General features: G+C 51.6%; 1 protein-coding gene across 2 annotated transcripts in view; it reads right to left on the bottom strand.

Annotated features, from left to right (window-relative positions):
* Window positions 1-16,173, bottom strand: part of sema3ab (sema domain, immunoglobulin domain (Ig), short basic domain, secreted, (semaphorin) 3Ab) — a 43,483-nt gene extending 27,310 nt beyond the window's left edge. Inside the window, exons 1-2 of one of the 2 annotated variants that reach the window (XM_037450966.2) lie at window positions 15,948-16,173; window positions 13,141-13,291 (exon numbers count right to left, since the gene is read on the bottom strand). The gene's annotated coding sequence lies outside the window, so the exon portion shown is untranslated. The remainder of the gene's footprint in view (window positions 1-13,140; window positions 13,292-15,947) is intronic. The other variant, XM_037450965.2, reaches the window with a different exon arrangement.
* Between the last annotated feature and the right edge of the window lie 1,788 nt (window positions 16,174-17,961).

Raw genomic sequence — 17,961 nt, 5'->3', positions numbered from 1 at the left:
TGCCCACCCCCCAAGTGGTACCCCAGATACCGTACCTCCCTCCGTCCAACTGCACACTTCCCCGGGTTGGCGGTGAGCCCGGCCCGCCTCAGCGACTCCAGCACCGCGTCCACCCGCCGCACATGCTCCGCCCAGGTGGTGCTGTGGATGATTACATCGTCCAGGTACGCGGCCGCATATGAGGCATGCGGACGCAGCACCCGGTCCATGAGGCGCTGGAACGTGGCCGGGGCACCGAACAAGCCGAAGGGAAGCATGGTGAATTGGTACAAACCATACGGAGTGGAGAAAGCCGTTTTCTCTCTGGACTCTGAAGACAGGGGAATCTGCCAGTAGCCCTTAGTTAAATCCAGGGTCGTAAAAAAACGTGCAGTGCCCAGCCGGTCCAGGAGTTCGTCGACCCGGGGCATTGGGTAGGCGTCGAATCGTGACACGTCGTTTACCTTGCGGTAGTCCACGCAGAACCGCACAGTCCCATCCTTCTTGGCCACCAGAACGATGGGGCTGCACCAGGCGCTGTTGGACTCTTCTATTACCCCCATCTCCAACATAGCCGCTAATTCCTCCCGAACCACTTTTCTTTTGTGTTCGGGTAGTCTGTAGGGTCGTGACCTCACCGTCACCCCCGGGGGTGTCTCGATTCGGTGCATTATCAGGTCGGTGCGGCCTGGCCGGGGGGAGAACACATCAGCAAACCGCTTCTGCAACTGGGCAATGTCCGCTCTCTGGTCCTCAGAGAGATGACCCTCACACGGGAGCGGGGTGGGATTAGCCGCTTTTGGCACCTCCGGCCCCAGGTCCTCTCTTTCCGATACTGTGGAAATCAGAGAAACAGACTCCGCCTCCCTCCAGGGTTTCAGGAGGTTGAGGTGGTATATTTGTGTAGCCCCGCCCCTGTCAGACCGCACCACCTCATAATCAACATCCCCCACCCGGCGTGTGACCTCGAAGGGCCCTTGCCACTTAGCCAGGAGTTTTGAGTTGGAAGAGGGAAGTAATACAAGTACCTTTTCTCCCGGTGTGAATTCTCGCAGCTTGGCCCCTCTGTTGTACAGCCGTTGTTGTCGTTCCTGGGCCTGGAGCAAATTCTCCCGTGACATCCTCCCCAGTGTGTGGAGCTTTGCTCGCAGGTCCAGGACGTACTGGATCTCGTTCTTTCCGGGGCTCGGACCTTCCTCCCAGCTTTCTTTAATAAGGTCCAGCACCCCTCTTGGTGACCTGCCAAACAGAAGCTCAAAGGGAGAAAATCCCGTGGAGGCCTGGGGGACCTCCCGGACTGCAAACAACAGAGGGTCAAGCCATTTGTCCCAATTACGTTCATCGTCGCTAATAAATTTACGAATCATGGACTTCAGCGTCCTATTCATCCGCTCTACCAACCCGTCGGTCTGGGGGTGGTACACACTCGTGCGGACAGACTTAATGCCCAGTAACCCGTAAAGTTCTCCCAGTGTGCGCGACATGAACGAGGTGCCCTGGTCTGTTAGAATCTCTTTCGGGATTCCAACCCGGGAGATGACCTGAAACAGAGCCTGCGCGACGCTCTTTGCAGAGATATTGCGCAATGGCACTGCCTCCGGATACCGGGTTGCGTAATCCATGAGGACTAACACAAAGCGGTATCCGCGTGCGCTCCGGTGAAATGGCCCGATGAGGTCCATGCCGATGCGCTCGAACGGAACCTCCACCAACGGTAGCGGCCGCAGCGGGGCACGTGGTATGGCTGGTGAATTAACCAATTGACACTCCGGGCAGGACGCACACCAGCGGCGCGCGTCCGCCCGGATGCCTGGCCAATAAAATCGGGCCATTATCCGGTCTAGTGTTTTCCCGTATCCCATGTGACCCGCCATCGGATTATAGTGAGCCGCCTGGAAAACCATTTCCCGGCGGCTTTTCGGTACTAACAACTGGGTGTTTTCCTGCCCTGTTCGAGTGTCACGACTCACTCTATACAGTCTGTCCCTAATCAATGAGAAGTGCGGGTACGACTGTGCTGCGTCAGGGCGCACCAAATGACCATCAATTCTTATCACTTGGTCGTAGGCTGAGCGTAGAGTATCGTCACGAGACTGCTCGAGTGGAAAATCTTCCATGGAGCGGAACTCGGGAACCGCCGGGGTCTCCTCGGGAGGCTCCGCCGGTTCCCCCTCTTCCCCGGCGGCGTCGGACGACCTCGCGTCACCGCTGAGCACCGCACACATACCGCATGTCCCTGTCGGTCGTGAACGCACCCCCGCAGCCTGCCCCATTAGCGTGTTAAATCCCTCCCAATCCGTTCCCAAAATTACGGGGTGCGTCAGGTGGGAGCTAACCGCGACCTTTATTCTATATTTTTTTCCCCTGAACCGAAGTTCGACGGACACTATGGGATACTCGTGAATGTCCCCGTGCACACACCTTATTTTCACCCGCGACGCTTCTACCAATGCCCCTGGCCGAACCAGGCTCTGGTGTATCATGGACTGCGAACAGCCCGAATCCACCATCGCCTGGCGTGTACCCCCCTGGATTCTTACCGGAACGCGGTACGTCGCTCCCGGGCCGGGGGAGGGTGATGGAGCGCCGGCAACCCGGATCACCTGCCCCACCTCCATCAGCGGGCACTCCCTCCGCAGATGGCCGGGCTGCCCACACTTCCAGCACTCCTGCCCTGGCGTTTGAGAACCTCCGAGTGGGTCAGGAAGAGTGCCGGCCCCGGTCGGTGCTGCGTGGTCGGCCCCCCTGGTACGAGCTGGTGACCGCGGCGTCGGCAAGGGCCACCCTGCCGCCGGCTGCTGGGTCCTCCTTCGCGGCGTGGGGACCGGCTGCGGCGGCGCGGGCGGGCGCCCGGCGTCGCCCCGTCCGCCGGGGTGGACCGCCAGGTGATCCTCTGCCAGGGTGACCGCGGCCTCCAACGTCGCCGGACGGTGGTACTGGACCCACGACGAGGTCCGCGGCGGGAGCCCCCGCAGAAACTGCTCCGTCACCACCTTCTCCACCACCGCCGGTGCGCCACCCGCGCCCTCCGGCTGCAGCCACCTGTTGGCCGCGTCCCGTAGCCGCTGAGCAAAGGCGAACGGACGGTCCTCCGGACCCAGCCTCGCCTCCCGGAAACGCCGCCTGTGGTCCTCGGGGGAGAGCCCCAGCCGGTCCATGATGGCCCTCTTTACCCCGGCGTAGTCCTGTCTTGCCCCGGGCGGCAGACCCAGGGCAGCTGTCTGCGCCTCTCCGGTCAGTAGTGGCAGCAGGCGGATTGCCCGTTCGTCCGCCGGCCACCCGCATGCCTCCGCCATCGCCTCGAACATTTCCAGGTACGACTGTACCTCGTCCGCCGGCGTCATTTTATGCAGCACCACCCCCGCGTACGCCGGGGGACCCGGTACCGGTGCTGCCGCGGCTGGCCGGGCCACCAGCTGCTCCAACACCCGGGTCTGCCGATCCGACTGGGCTTGGAGCGCCCCCAGAAAGTGCCGGTTGACCTCGGCCTGCTCCCGCTGCATCGCGGCGATCTCTCCCAGCATCCGCCCGAGCGCGATCGCCGGCTGCGCCATCCCCTCCGCCTGCTGATCGCCGGGTTCCATACCTAGTTGGGCGCCACTGTACGGTGTGGGTGCGTGGGGTTGAAGACACGGCACAGGACCGCAGGGTGGTGGGTTTCACAAAATGCTTTTTATTCGCACAATTCATCAATTAATTCGTTCGCTCGGTCGGTCGGTCCGTCTCCTCCCTCCCTCCTCGCTCGCCTCACTGTTTATAGGGGCGAGAGGAGACCCGTTAATTCCCCCCAGCTGGTTGCCAAGTGTTTCCACCTGGCACTGTTCCCCGAGCCACTCCCCCTCTCTCTCCCTCTGCAGCCGAGCCGAAACCACGCCCGCCACCACAGGAAGGTTTTAAGGGAGAACAACAGGGTTCGAAATGAGGGAGGTCTGGGGGGGTCCCGGACCCCCTATAAGTCATTAGGGACCCCCTATAAGAATTTATTTTTAGATTTTGGGGGGTCCCTGACAAATATTTTTAACATTAAAAATGATTGTGAAAAGGTCTTTAGTGACGTTTTATATTCATAACGCCAGCTAACAGCAGCACATTCACAAACATATTGCTGAAAATCTACAAAACGCATCACAAATCCATCTCCACGCAGTGAGCTATGGAGAGTCACAGGTTTTCCTGTGCAGAGTTAGTTGATGATTTTAAACCATGAAAAACATCCCAAGACCATTATCCCACCTTCAAAATATGTCAATATAATTTTGCCTGCAGTATATAGTGTAGCAAGGTAGTCTTCAGTATTTTTTATAGTTACATTTTAGGGGACCCCCCAAGAGTCCTAAGTCATTTTGAACCCTGGAGAACATAACACTGGCAGCAAAAAACAACTGGGGAAGATCAAGCCATGGTGTGAAAAAGGAGAAAAAAACTTGGACAGAATCATTCATTATTTGTTAGGAAATCTTCATAAACATCAATCAACGCTATGTTGAAACTATCACTGTGCAAGAGTGTCTCAGAGTGGGGTCACTGTGGGCCTTCTGCATGGCTCAACATGTCCGTCTGTGCTCTTGAAATGACCTGAATGGGATCTTTCCCAGGTCATTACGACACCAAAAAAATGGGTTTATGTTTCAACCGGGATGACAGAAGCAACAGAAAACAACCTCTGGCTAATATCTTCTGCCGCAGTTCCCTTTCAAATTTACCCTTCTCTGTCCTTGTTTAATCTGGGTCTGTCTTCAATCACCCCAACAACGTCCAGCGCTACGTAGCCCCGGATGGAGGCTCACTGCGGCCCTAGGGAGTCTGATAAAACAGCACCAATCTACGCTAACTAGTCAGGAGGAAATTGCACCTAATTTTGGCTTATTGCTGGACGCGTTAAAAAAACGTGACACAACATGACTTTCAGCGTGGTCACCTGGTGGCCCAGGTGTTGACTTTAAATGGGGCGTGGTACATTCTCATCTGCAGTTTCAAAGAATATATATTTTTCAGTAGAATTTATACTTAGCATTTTCACCCATGTTAGACTAACAAACAGCCTTCTTCTCACCACTGTCCTCTTTTATTTTCCCTGTTTTCCTTCACAGGTATTCCTTTAGATGCATTTCTTTTAGAATGCATGCTTTACCTACTGCTGCAGTGTGCCAGGTGCAGCTATAAATTTAACAAGATTTTTCAACATCCAGCTCATAAATAATTGTGCGCCAAGTACCATTTAAAATAATGTCTCGTTGCGTTTGTATAATGACTCACCACAATCACAGAGCCATGCACTGGCACTAATAATTCATTGATTCAAATACTTCTTATGAACATGTTTTTAACAGACCAACAAAATGCATGTATCAAAGTCAGTCCCCCACAGACACAAGTCATCATGAAAGGATGGTGTGTTTAGTTTCAATTCTAAGTAGGAAGCCTGCATTCCTCCTGTAAGTTAATACATGGCACTCACTGAATACCAAGAGAAAATTAGGTATAGAGAAGCCCTGCAACCTGCAGAAAGAGAAGGGGGTATTATTGTATGACCCCCTTAACTAAAGTATCAATAACTGCACAGATCGTCATAGTTGAGTGAGAGAGGCTGTTAGCTGAAGGGAAGAGAAATGCAACACACATCCATCTCTCAATCTCTGATCACTACTCTGATAGCGAACGCTCTACATTGAACTAATGCCGATTTTGGGCAATCCAACCTGGGGAAGTGCAAAGATGTATGCAGGAATCATTTGGGAGGAGTGAAAAAGCTTACAGCATCCTCTTTTGTGGAAAATATATGAGGAAAAATGGTGCAGCTGTCCAATTAAGCAGAAGCTCCAACCCAGAAACTCATTGTGGTGTGGAGAGAGAGAGGACCCAAAAGCGGGATGCAGGAAAAATAATGCTTTTAATAGGAAGGGGTAAACTTAGAGGACGCCGCGAAGGCAGGCACAAAAACAGCAACTGAGGTCTTCAGAGAAAAAGGGAAACAGAAGATCTCCCGGTGAAACGGGGCATTAGAGGTCGAGGGCTGGGGAGAGGAGCGCTCTGCCCGTCGTTCCCGACAAAGCCGGCTGGCCGTAGTTCAGCTGGGACTCCTCCTGTTCGGCGGGACCGGACGCTGGATCTAGACAATGAACACAAGACACGGTAGGACAAAACTCGGCGTAAAGACTGAGGAGTGTGTCTCCTGTGTGGGTGGCAAAATAATCTGACAGGGAACAAAGGGAAAGGGGAGCTAGAAATAGCAGGAATAATTAACGTCATGGGGAACAGGTGTGTAACAATTGGTGTGAGAGGAGGGGGATGGAAAATGGGACTCAGCTGGTGAGTTGTGGACACGATGTATGAATAACTAAAGACCAGTAGGGGGGGGGAAAGGGACAGGAGGAGCCCAAAACCATGACACTCATGCCCAGGAAGGAACCCATGGCCCTGCTTTCAGTAGCCAGTGTATCACGCCACATTAGTCAGGCATCAGTCTCTGCCAAGGCATCAAACACAATGGAGATACTGCTCTCCCAGTCTAAAAATTCCTTTATCTACCCTCCTTTCGCTAATCCTTTTATCTCATCCTCATGCAAGCCTCATATTCTTGTGCTTCGGTGCCTTATCGCATCTTTCATAGATGTCTTAAGTGACCCGTGGGTGAACGGAGATGAAAGCAACCACTGTTACAGTGGGCCAACTCATGTTAGTAATACTGACGATTGCATACAAAAACCAACAACAGGGACCTCAGGAAACACATGTTCCGTTATTGTTTTTCTGCCTGTGCCCCCTGACCTCTTTGGCCGAGGGCTCTGCCCTGCTGCCTGTTCCCAAACAGGCTTACGCTGCCAAACATCTCCAATTATACCACAGTGTTCTTTCATGTTTCAATCCAAATGGCATACATTTTGTGAATGCGTCATTTTGTTTTCATTACGGAGGTGGATCCATTGAGTATGCATAATCTAATTGTTGCAGACATGTGTTTAAACGGTTGCTAATGAGGTGTTAGTTTTCTAATCTAGTTTTGTACAGCGCTGACTGTTTCAAGTTTCCGCGGCATACAGTGAATAAACCCCTCCATACAAAACCCCTTCCATGTTTTGTTTAAAATAATCAAATTGAGTGAAAAAGGGACAGAGTGAACCTGAACGCTCTGAATATGGAACATAGCTTAATTGAGAACACAATGTAAGCTACATTATTAAATTGAGTAGTTAACTGTAGCCACAGCAGTGTATTACTCTGCATGGCTCCCTCTCTATCTGATATGTGGTCTGCTGCTGCATAATACATTGTGTTGTGTTGGAGTAGGCAGTGAATAAGAAGTCGCTCAACTCCTTCCCGATATTAAAAAAATAATAACCTGGTGGGACCCATAAGACACCACAGAACAACAACAATGTGATGAACTAATTCAAGTTTATTCATGATGTATATCTAACTATAATATTTTTTCATGCTACAACGTTTTGTGCGGTTTCTATTCTTGTTCCTCATTTCCTTGCTTACACTGCCGCTAAACTTTTATTTGACTGTAAAACAAAGTATTGCAGAGCTTTTGTAGACATCAGTGACCTTTATGTCTGCTGTCACACATCTTGCACAGACGAGCTAATCATAACCCAGCACAGCCCCTTCACCCTTCACTCCGTGGAGAGGAAGGTCAGCAGCATGAGGGGGAGGAGCCGGAATTAATGGTACACTTCAAGGATGTTCTCCCAACAAAGTTAAACTCACTTCAAGACATGAGGCGCATCATATCACTCTGTTCTACAGAGTCATTTTCCACCCTAAACAAACTGGAGGGAAACCCAATCCTAGCTTACATGAGGTATCTCTATACTGTCCAATGGCTTAATAAATAGCATCATTTAACATGTCATATTTCAAGTGATAGTCAGCTGGTCCCAGTGCTGATTGTTTGATCGCACTGTGATAAGACTGAATATAACAAAATGTACATTTTCACATTCTGCTTTCGCCAAATCAGTGTCAGATAATCCTACAAGACTCGCTCATCTAAACCATTTAACACTCAACATCGCACTTCATTGGGTCCTCAGCAATAAACCAAGTGTTTTGTCAATTAAACGAAACACTAGTAGGTAAGATGATTGTGTGCCCCAGGCATTACTGCTGTCTGGGGAAGTGGCCATTCGGTGCACGATTGTTGCAGGTCCCATAACAGAGCTGGTTGCAGATTTGTTGAGATCCACTCATTGCAGTCGACCCCTGTCTGGTCCTCAGAGTCCTGAGACCCAACCCTCGCTGCAGCACTGTTTTCCTCTTTGTTCAAAAGGAATTCCTATCGAATGTGTTGCATCTCCAGTTACACTAAAATCGACAAAGTGCTCGTTCTCAATACATCCACAACATTTTCTAAGCATAAGATACAAGTACAGCAAGAATGAACGCAGAAAATAAATGTTAAATGTAAAAAGTGAATGAATTCAGGTGTATCTAGCAAGCTGCTCTTTGGTTATTTACCACAATCTCTAACTCCAATTATGACAGGATCGATCCCAACGTTCATCAATACACACAGTGAAATAGCTGCAGAAAACTATTTTCTTAGTCAAAATACCTAAAAAGAAACTTAGAAATCAACATTCTAACTTTACTCAAGGCTTATGGAACAGTCAACCCCTTTATCTAAATGCCTTTACCAAAACACCCTTTAATGTGAAGCTGCTTCAGTACAACAGCAGTTTGCAAGCTCTAATCTGTCACCTCATCACAACCTGGATCCGTTAAATGTTTCTTGAGTAAGAATTCAATTCAGTACTTTATGTAGATAATGCTACAGACTGCTTTATTTCCAGGCCTGTGAGACATTGTTAAAGAATAGAGGATGGTGATGGGTAAAAGTACCAAAATAAATCCCCCCACGAATATAAATGTCACGAACGGCTGGTGCAGGTTGAAGGCAGGCAGGCAGGCAGGACTCAGACGCAGGGTCTTCCGACAAAGTGCTATTTATTCAAACAAAACTCAAGCAGAACGTGCACCAACGAGGACTGACATGGACAATGACGCGACAAAGGACAACTGGCACACAGGGCTTAAATACACAAGGGAGGTGCAGGTGATTGGACACAGGTGGAATCAATCACGCAATCACAAGACAAGGCAGGAAGTGAAGTTAACCCAGGACCACAAGAGACATGAAACTTCAAACTAAAACCGGAAGCGAAGCCAAACCGTGACAGAACCCCCCCCTCAAGGACCGAATTCCAGACGGTCCTAAAGGGGAGCAGAACCGGAAAAAATCAGACAAGGGGAGGGAGGGTGGGGACCCGACAGCTAAGGTCCGGCGGCCTGCCGGGGCGGCGGCCAGGCGTGGGGTGCTCAGGGGGTCTGCCGGGTCGGCGACCGGGCCTCGGGGTCTCGGGGGGTCTGCCGGGCCGGCGGCCGGGCCTCGGGGTCTCGGGGGGTCTGCCGGGTCGGCGGCCGTGCGTCGTGGCGGGGGGCGCCGAGCAGTGCGGCTCCGGCGTCGTCGTGGCTTGGGGCGCCGAGCTGTGCGGCTCCGGCGTCGTCGTGGCGTGGGGCGCCGAGCTGTGCGGCTCCGGCGTCGTCGTGGCGTGGGGCGCCGAGCTGTGCGGCTCCGGCGTCGTCGTGGCGTGGGGCGCCGAGCTGTGCGGCTCCGGCGTCGTCGTGGCGGGGGGCGCCGAGCAGTGCGGCTCCGGCGTCGTCGTGGCGGGGGGCGCCGAGCAGTGCGGCTCCGGCGTCGTCGTGGCGGGGGGCGCCGAGCTGTGCGGCGTCGTCGTGGAGGGGGGCGCCGAGCAGTGCGGCTCCGGCGTCGTCGTGGCGGGGGGCGCCGAGCAGTGCGGCTGCGGCGTCGTCGTGGCGGGGGGCGCCGAGCTGTGCGGCTGCGGCGTCGTCGTGGAGGGGGGCGCCGAGCAGTGCGGCTCCGGCGTCGTCGTGGCGGGGGGCGCCGAGCAGTGCGGCGGCCCAACCCCTGACCCCACCCCCCCCTCAAGGGCCGGATCCCAGACGGCCCCCAGGGGTGGGGGGGAGAGGACCAAGGGATGGGAGGGAGGGGGCACGATCAGGGGCCGTGGGGACGGGCCAGGAGACTGGACTCTGGGGGCCGGAACGGGCGGAGACTGGACTCTGGGGGCCGGAACGGGCAGAGACTGGACTCTGGGGGCCGGAACGGGCAGAGACTGGACTCTGGGGGCCGGAACGGGCAGAGACTGGACTCTGGGGGCCGGAACGGGCAGAGACTGGACTCTGGGGGCCGGAACGGGCGGAGACTGGACTCTGGGGGCCGGAACGGGCGGAGACTGGACTCTGGGGGCCGGAACGGGCGGAGACTGGACTCTGGGGGCCGGAACGGGCGGAGACTGGACTCTGGGGGCCGGAACGGGCGGAGACTGGACTCTGGGGGCCGGAACGGGCGGAGACTGGACTCTGGGGGCCGGAACGGGCGGAGACTGGACTCTGGGGGCCGGAACGGGCGGAGACTGGACTCTGGGGGCCGGAACGGGCGGAGACTGGACTCTGGGGGCCGGAACGGGCGGAGACTGGACTCTGGGGGCCGGAACGGGCGGAGACTGGACTCTGGGGGCCGGAACGGGCGGAGACTGGACTCTGGGGGCCGGAACGGGCGGAGACTGGACTCTGGGGGCCGGAACGGGCGGAGACTGGACTCTGGGGGCCGGAACGGGCGGAGACTGGACTCTGGGGGCCGGAACGGGCGGAGACTGGACTCTGGGGGCCGGAACGGGCGGAGACTGGACTCTGGGGGCCGGAACGGGCGGAGACTGGACTCTGGGGGCCGGAACGGGCGGAGACTGGACTCTGGGGGCCGGAACGGGCGGAGACTGGACTCTGGGGGCCGGAACGGGCGGAGACTGGACTCTGGGGGCCGGAACGGGCGGAGACTGGACTCTGGGGGCCGGAACGGGCGGAGACTGGACTCTGGGGGCCGGAACGGGCGGAGACTGGACTCTGGGGGCCGGAACGGGCGGAGACTGGACTCTGGGGGCCGGAACGGGCGGAGACTGGACTCTGGGGGCCGGAACGGGCGGAGACTGGACTCTGGGGGCCGGAACGGGCGGAGACTGGACTCTGGGGGCCGGAACGGGCGGAGACTGGACTCTGGGGGCCGGAACGGGCGGAGACTGGACTCTGGGGGCCGGAACGGGCGGAGACTGGACTCTGGGGGCCGGAACGGGCGGAGACTGGACTCTGGGGGCCGGAACGGGCGGAGACTGGACTCTGGGGGCCGGAACGGGCGGAGACTGGACTCTGGGGGCCGGAACGGGCGGAGACTGGACTCTGGGGGCCGGAACGGGCGGAGACTGGACTCTGGGGGCCGGAACGGGCGGAGACTGGACTCTGGGGGCCGGAACGGGCGGAGACTGGACTCTGGGGGCCGGAACGGGCGGAGACTGGACTCTGGGGGCCGGAACGGGCGGAGACTGGACTCTGGGGGCCGGAACGGGCGGAGACTGGACTCTGGGGGCCGGAACGGGCGGAGACTGGACTCTGGGGGCCGGAACGGGCGGAGACTGGACTCTGGGGGCCGGAACGGGCGGAGACTGGACTCTGGGGGCCGGAACGGGCGGAGACTGGACTCTGGGGGCCGGAACGGGCGGAGACTGGACTCTGGGGGCCGGAACGGGCGGAGACTGGACTCTGGGGGCCGGAACGGGCGGAGACTGGACTCTGGGGGCCGGAACGGGCGGAGACTGGACTCTGGGGGCCGGAACGGGCGGAGACTGGACTCTGGGGGCCGGAACGGGCGGAGACTGGACTCTGGGGGCCGGAACGGGCGGAGACTGGACTCTGGGGGCCGGAACGGGCGGAGACTGGACTCTGGGGGCCGGAACGGGCGGAGACTGGACTCTGGGGGCCGGAACGGGCGGAGACGGGAGTCTGGGGGCCCGCTCAGGCTGGAACGGGCGTCTTGGGGCCCGCTCAGGCTGGAACGGGTGTCTTGGGGCCCGCTCAGGCTGAAACGGGCGTCTTGGGGCCCGCTCAGGCTGAAACGGGCGTCTTGGGGCCCGCTCAGGCTGGAACGGATATCTGGGGGCCGAGTCGGGAGCCGGGACTGCGGGGGTTCGTCGGCTCCTTCTCCTCGGATTGAGGAGGTCCCGGAGCCTGAAGCATTCCTCCTGGTAGCTCCTGGGGCCAACAACGACATCAGTCTTCCATTGAAAAAATGGGCTTCTTACGTCGAGGTAGTCAGGCCCCAGGTCGCTCCAGGAGTCCGCTGGCATGCCGGTGTTTCGCCGGGCAGCCTGCTGCATGCTCCGTGGTCCCCCAAACGCAAGGCGAGTTCCCAAATATTTATCATTAGGGTAAAACCCTGCTGAGTCCTTCCTTGGTCGCGTCATTCTGTCACGAACGGCTGGTGCAGGTTGAAGGCAGGCAGGCAGGCAGGACTCAGACGCAGGGTCTTCCGACAAAGTGCTATTTATTCAAACAAAACTCAAGCAGAACGTGCACCAACGAGGACTGACATGGACAATGACGCGACAAAGGACAACTGGCACACAGGGCTTAAATACACAAGGGAGGTGCAGGTGATTGGACACAGGTGGAATCAATCACGCAATCACAAGACAAGGCAGGAAGTGAAGTTAACCCAGGACCACAAGAGACATGAAACTTCAAACTAAAACCGGAAGCGAAGCCAAACCGTGACAATAAATCTCTAAGATAATCCCGTTGCATGACACTTTAATGTTTAACTCCTAGCCGGCATTCTGCAGTACAATCAGATAAGAGTGATAACAGAGAGGAGGAAGATATTTTTTTAATGAGTGCAATAGACATGTCGATCCATCACGTCTTAATTAGTCTTACCTTCATTAACTTTATCTTAATAACACTGAGCTAAAATGAATGACTCATTAAGCTAATTAGGATATCCGCGTGTGTAAAATTCCGTGCCTCGGAGCGACTTCAGCAAACGCCAAACAATCGCTTAGGTTAATTTAATAAGGCTTTGTCCTTCACTGACATAAAGGCATACTTTAATTCAGAACAGGAGTCTAACTACAGAGGGGTGTCACTCACCAGCTTCTACTGGAATTTGTGTTTGGTGAATGTGTGTGTGTGTGTAAGCATATGTCAGTGGTGCGCTGGGGGTGGGAGAGGTTATATGCAGGAACATGACCAGATCCCCTTTGCCTCCACGCTACCTGCACCTACAGAAAAGGGTAAATCCGATACCTTGTCACAGTTTGCAAACAGAAGCGTCCGGCAGGGCAGAAAGCTTCACATTATGGGTCAGCTAGCATGTAGTAGCAAAGCACCCATCTGTGTCAGCAACGCAAGGGCTTTGATTGGACAGGACGCTGTCTGGCTGATATGGAGGTGAACACTGGAACAAGAGAGGGTGAAGAATTTATGAAAGACTGTCTGTGTTAAAACAGGTACAAGGGAACCTTTAAAAATCAGGTTTTAGGTGGATAGAAACAGAAGCATAGGGAGATTGAAAAGAATATACACAAGAGGAGCTTTCAGCCAATTTCAGATACCTAATAGTGCAAGTATATGATCACAGTAGCTAAGGTTGTTCACACTTTGAGGCAGTGACCTGAAGAAAATCTGAGCTGGTGAGAGGGGGTTCGTTTTTCTAAGATTACCTTGTAGATACTAACTGACAGAAGGTCAGAGATGTGGACACAGTTAAGATCAGTTATCACATTTGAGTGAGTTAAAAAGGGGATGATGTTTCAACAATAACTAACCTTTCAGTAGGGCAAAAAAACACTATGAGCAGAAATAGTCAAACAACTTGAGGACCATCTTGGCTGAGGGACAGGCACATTAATACTAAAACGCATTGTTACTGACTCCTAGACCGAATTATATCATTTGTATGACTTTTTAAATACAAGGTTTGTTAAAATATACTGGATTTTATTTTTTCTTGTTTAATTGATATTATAGTATTATTTTACTACTGTCAAAAAAGCAGCCTTCACAGTGTTCTCTGTTTACTATCTTCATTTTGTCACTTTTTTATCTACATTGACTAAAAATCTGCTTCCATCAACCATATATTACATTTTAATGTTGTTGTGTTTAGGTTATTTGTACAATACTAAAATTCATTATTTCCCTATCTCTTAAAGGCAGATTTACTATTGCTGAATAAAAACAAAGTAGGTGCAGTTCAAGAAAAACCTCAAGCTTTCATTGGGAATTCCTCTGTCTACCTGTTTTAGAAAATACCCAGCAGACAATTGACAGATGGAATTCCGTCTGGATCCTTTACAAAGAGTCTATGGTAAGGGAAATATTCATCTGCCAGCGAACATTTGAAAGCAATGCCTGTACCAATATGCAAACCATAACAGCTACTCAGGATATGCTGTTCATGCCAGTGACAGAATGCGGTGGGAGTAAACTAGTAGCACATTTCTTTCAAGCAAAGGCTCAATTACCCTTCACTCGCTGACCCTAACGCCGTGTATAAAGGAGAGTGTGTAATGAGAGGAAATAGCATAAGTGACTGGCATGCTTCCTGCCACCTTACATCATGACTATAAACAATAGGGAAATGTCCACTTGTTTTCAAAAGAGATGTTTTGCTTTTTCATCAAATGTGTTATTCAAGTGGTGCACTTTAAAGTTCATATAGTCACTTCACAGCATCATGGGAGCAACCATAAGGAAAAACATAACTTTTCTGGTTGAAGTCATTTCTCTCAGTGTTAAGCCAACTCCTCTAAGCCTCGGCTCCATGTGGTAACGGTCAGCAACACTTATAAGTGTGATTCTAATGATTAAAAAACATGTGCACGGTTCTGGCTTTGCAGCAGCTGACGATGTGAGGTGAAAAAAGTGGACCATTTGTTAAGAGACAGTTCTATTTTCAGTTCAAGCTGGCCTAAATGTTGGCCTTTTAGTATCCTAAAAAACAAGGCTGCAACATTACTGATAAGGCCTTATGCTCTCCGTCATCATGGGCTTTGAATTAATAATCTAACTGGGAATATCCTTTTAGGAGGGTTTCATACTTGATGTTAGTTTGTAGTTATGTGTAAGGTAAGGTCTTGTTTCAGGTAAGTACAGTCTGCTCTTTCCCTCTGTCTCTCCTAAGACAAGGCATCAGTGCATCTATTTCTACTGATACGTGTGTGTGTGTGTTCGGTGTAGGTTAGTATGGGTTACAGTATTTGGAGCAGCCACTGTCAGCACCTTTAACTAAAATCCCTAAAGGGGCAGCAGGGCAGTAAATAAGCTTTGTCGCCTTTCAGACTCTCACTTGAAAGATCACATCCATGTACATAGATTGTAATTACAAACCTCAAAGATCAGTGTAAACACATATAGAGCTGGGCAATGATTTCACTAAGAGTCCTGCACAATTTAGAGAGCCTAATGTGGTAAATCGAATATTGCTGAATAACTTCAGACATCCTACTTAAACACTTTCTAGGGTTGATAGTGACCACGCATTGTGTGTCACGCAGATATTTGGCTAGAGATGCTTAGCCAATCAGAAATGAGTCATGTTAGGGGTCATTTAATGGATTATCAGTTTACAGTCACTAAACCTATACAGTGGATGGTGAGGTTGCACATTTTTTAAATTCTTTTTCGTCTATGAAATGTGTCCAGGAACCTGCAAAAACAAATTATTTTTCAAATAATTAAGTATACACTTTTCCTCGAGAGTAAATAAATAATTAAATAAAACAAAGGAGTTGTAGGTGTTTCCAATGCTTATTATTCCAACTTCAGACCAATATTCAAGTTATGGGACTCTACAGACTCCATAAATGACTTCACATAGCATGCCCCCCCCCCATCCCCTGGTTCTCTCCCCATATCTGTTTCTCAGCCCAACAACACCAACAAAGTCTAAAAGAAACTAAGTTTGTATTGCCATGACAATGGATATAATTACTGACAGCTGTATATCAGCAATTCCCTAAAATACTATTTTACCTATGATAGACATAGCAAATACCCTGCAATAACACAGGAAGAATACATTGGAAACAATTAAAAGGGTGTACACTTACAATTATGATTCCAGATTGATGTTCGCAAAGAGTTCCTTTTATCTGAAAGAGTGTGAATGAGAGCAGTCGCCATTGGGTGTGAGAGAGAGAGTCAGATAGCCTGTGGATGAATGCGCATTGAGTCCTCCTGGTCCTTATAGTATAGTGTGTGTTGGGGGGTTGGAGCAACAGCAGATGAGTTTAAGTGGGCAGTAATATCAGTCCCCGCTACATCACTGTACCATCTGCCAACCACTGATCATTAGCATCTCTCTCTCTCTCTCTCTCTCTCTCTCTCTCTCTCTCTGTCCCTCCCTATGTCTTTCAAACATAAACCCAGGTGTGCTCGTGTGTTTGCATGCACACACGGTGTGAAAAATACCATTGTTGTGAGAGTGTTGACGTGTCTCACAAAATCCCCAGGGAGAAGAGCGGTGACGTCAGCCACTCTCAGCGGAGCACAGCGGCTGGCAGTGGGTATGCCCGCCTCCTGCCTACCTCCGTGGGGAACCTGGGTGTGTTCAGTATTTGGCAGAGAGTGAGAGAGAACGAGCTCCGCAGGTACAGAGTGAATAAATAGTACTGCGGGGGCATCACAGATGCAAAGATCTCCCTAAAGAGAAAAGGATGTGCCCGAGACATCGCACCCAAGAGATCTAGCTAGCAAAGAATAACTAATCGGTGAATCATTCATGGAGACTGTGGGGCCGAGTGTGTGTTCCAGATGCCACAGACACATAAAAAGTCCACTTTATGTACAGAATAGGGTTCCCAAATGACAAAGATTTACAACTCTCCAAAGTGCTTTACACGGTAGAGCAGCATGCCTGCTATCCATTCAGAATACTCCAGCAGATTAGCAACTCTTTCCCTTGCAACAGTCCAACGGATGACTTCATATAACCCGTTTACTGTATGTCGTCATTCAGAAAACACACACATATACCACCATATGAATGACACTTGTCAACACGTTGAATTAATGCAGCTCACCGTGCGCCTATTAATAAGATGTTCACTGAACCTTGACCACGACCCACTTAGCTTCAGCTTCCATAAAAGCAATGGAGCCGCATAGTCAAAGTCTTGGCATTGCATGTGGTTTTCATCGACACAAATTTTTACCACCATGCGTCAATGGAACAGCCACATTTCCAGCACCTAAAGAGAGAGAGCTCATTCAAGGCCGCTTCTGGTGCAGTATTTCTGTAGATTCACATGTTTGCACATCTTTCAGAATGATGAAGCCAAACACTTGCACCACACCATATGCCGTTTCTCTCTGCCCATACGTAATGTCTTCCATGTGCATACTTGTGTTATGTCTTTCAATGAATGCCTGGTAATGTTGTACCAGCATTCAGCACAATGCAGATTCCAGCAAATGACAAACCCCAAATCCCACTCAAAATATTAGTGGATTTGACAACATTCAGGCCCAAAACGGCAATGCACTAAATAAAATAAGGTGTGTTGCTACAGGTAAAGCTAAGTTTTTAATAACTTTAATAAGGGAGTAGCTGTGGCTCATTAGAAGATTGGGATTTCCTTAAACCACAAGGTTAGTTGTTTGATTCCTGGCTTCTACAGTCAGTAAGTGTAGAGCCCAATGTTGCTCCATGGGAGCTTTACAGCAGCTCAATGAAATGCTTAGGATGGGTCAAACTTGATGTATGGACCTGTGTGTATATGATGAGTTTGAATATAGGTATAATTACTTTTGTTACTTACTAAAATGACTACTTGTGGTTATTTGATCGCACCGGTCGAACTTCTTTTACCAGGCCTTCTGACTGTTTTTATGCTTTGCTAATGTTTTTCTGAACACCGTTTCATTCCTCTCAGTACAGTGAGGTTTATCTTTTACTACCAAGGTCACACTTGATCGCTTGACATTTTGTCAATATTGTCAACTCAGGACGAGGTTCAGATAATCAATAGTAAAGATTAAAACGGGCCACGAGCTTCCATTGAGCAAAGACACAAAGTCAGATCTGTTTTCATCCCTCAAGAGCTTATAATGGATCTACAGTAA

Source organism: Pungitius pungitius, chromosome 6, assembly GCF_949316345.1.
Source record: "Pungitius pungitius chromosome 6, fPunPun2.1, whole genome shotgun sequence".
NCBI lineage: Eukaryota > Metazoa > Chordata > Actinopteri > Perciformes > Gasterosteidae > Pungitius > Pungitius pungitius.
Note: the sequence above shows the minus strand (reverse complement) of the source record. Positions and strands in the feature narration are given on the sequence as shown.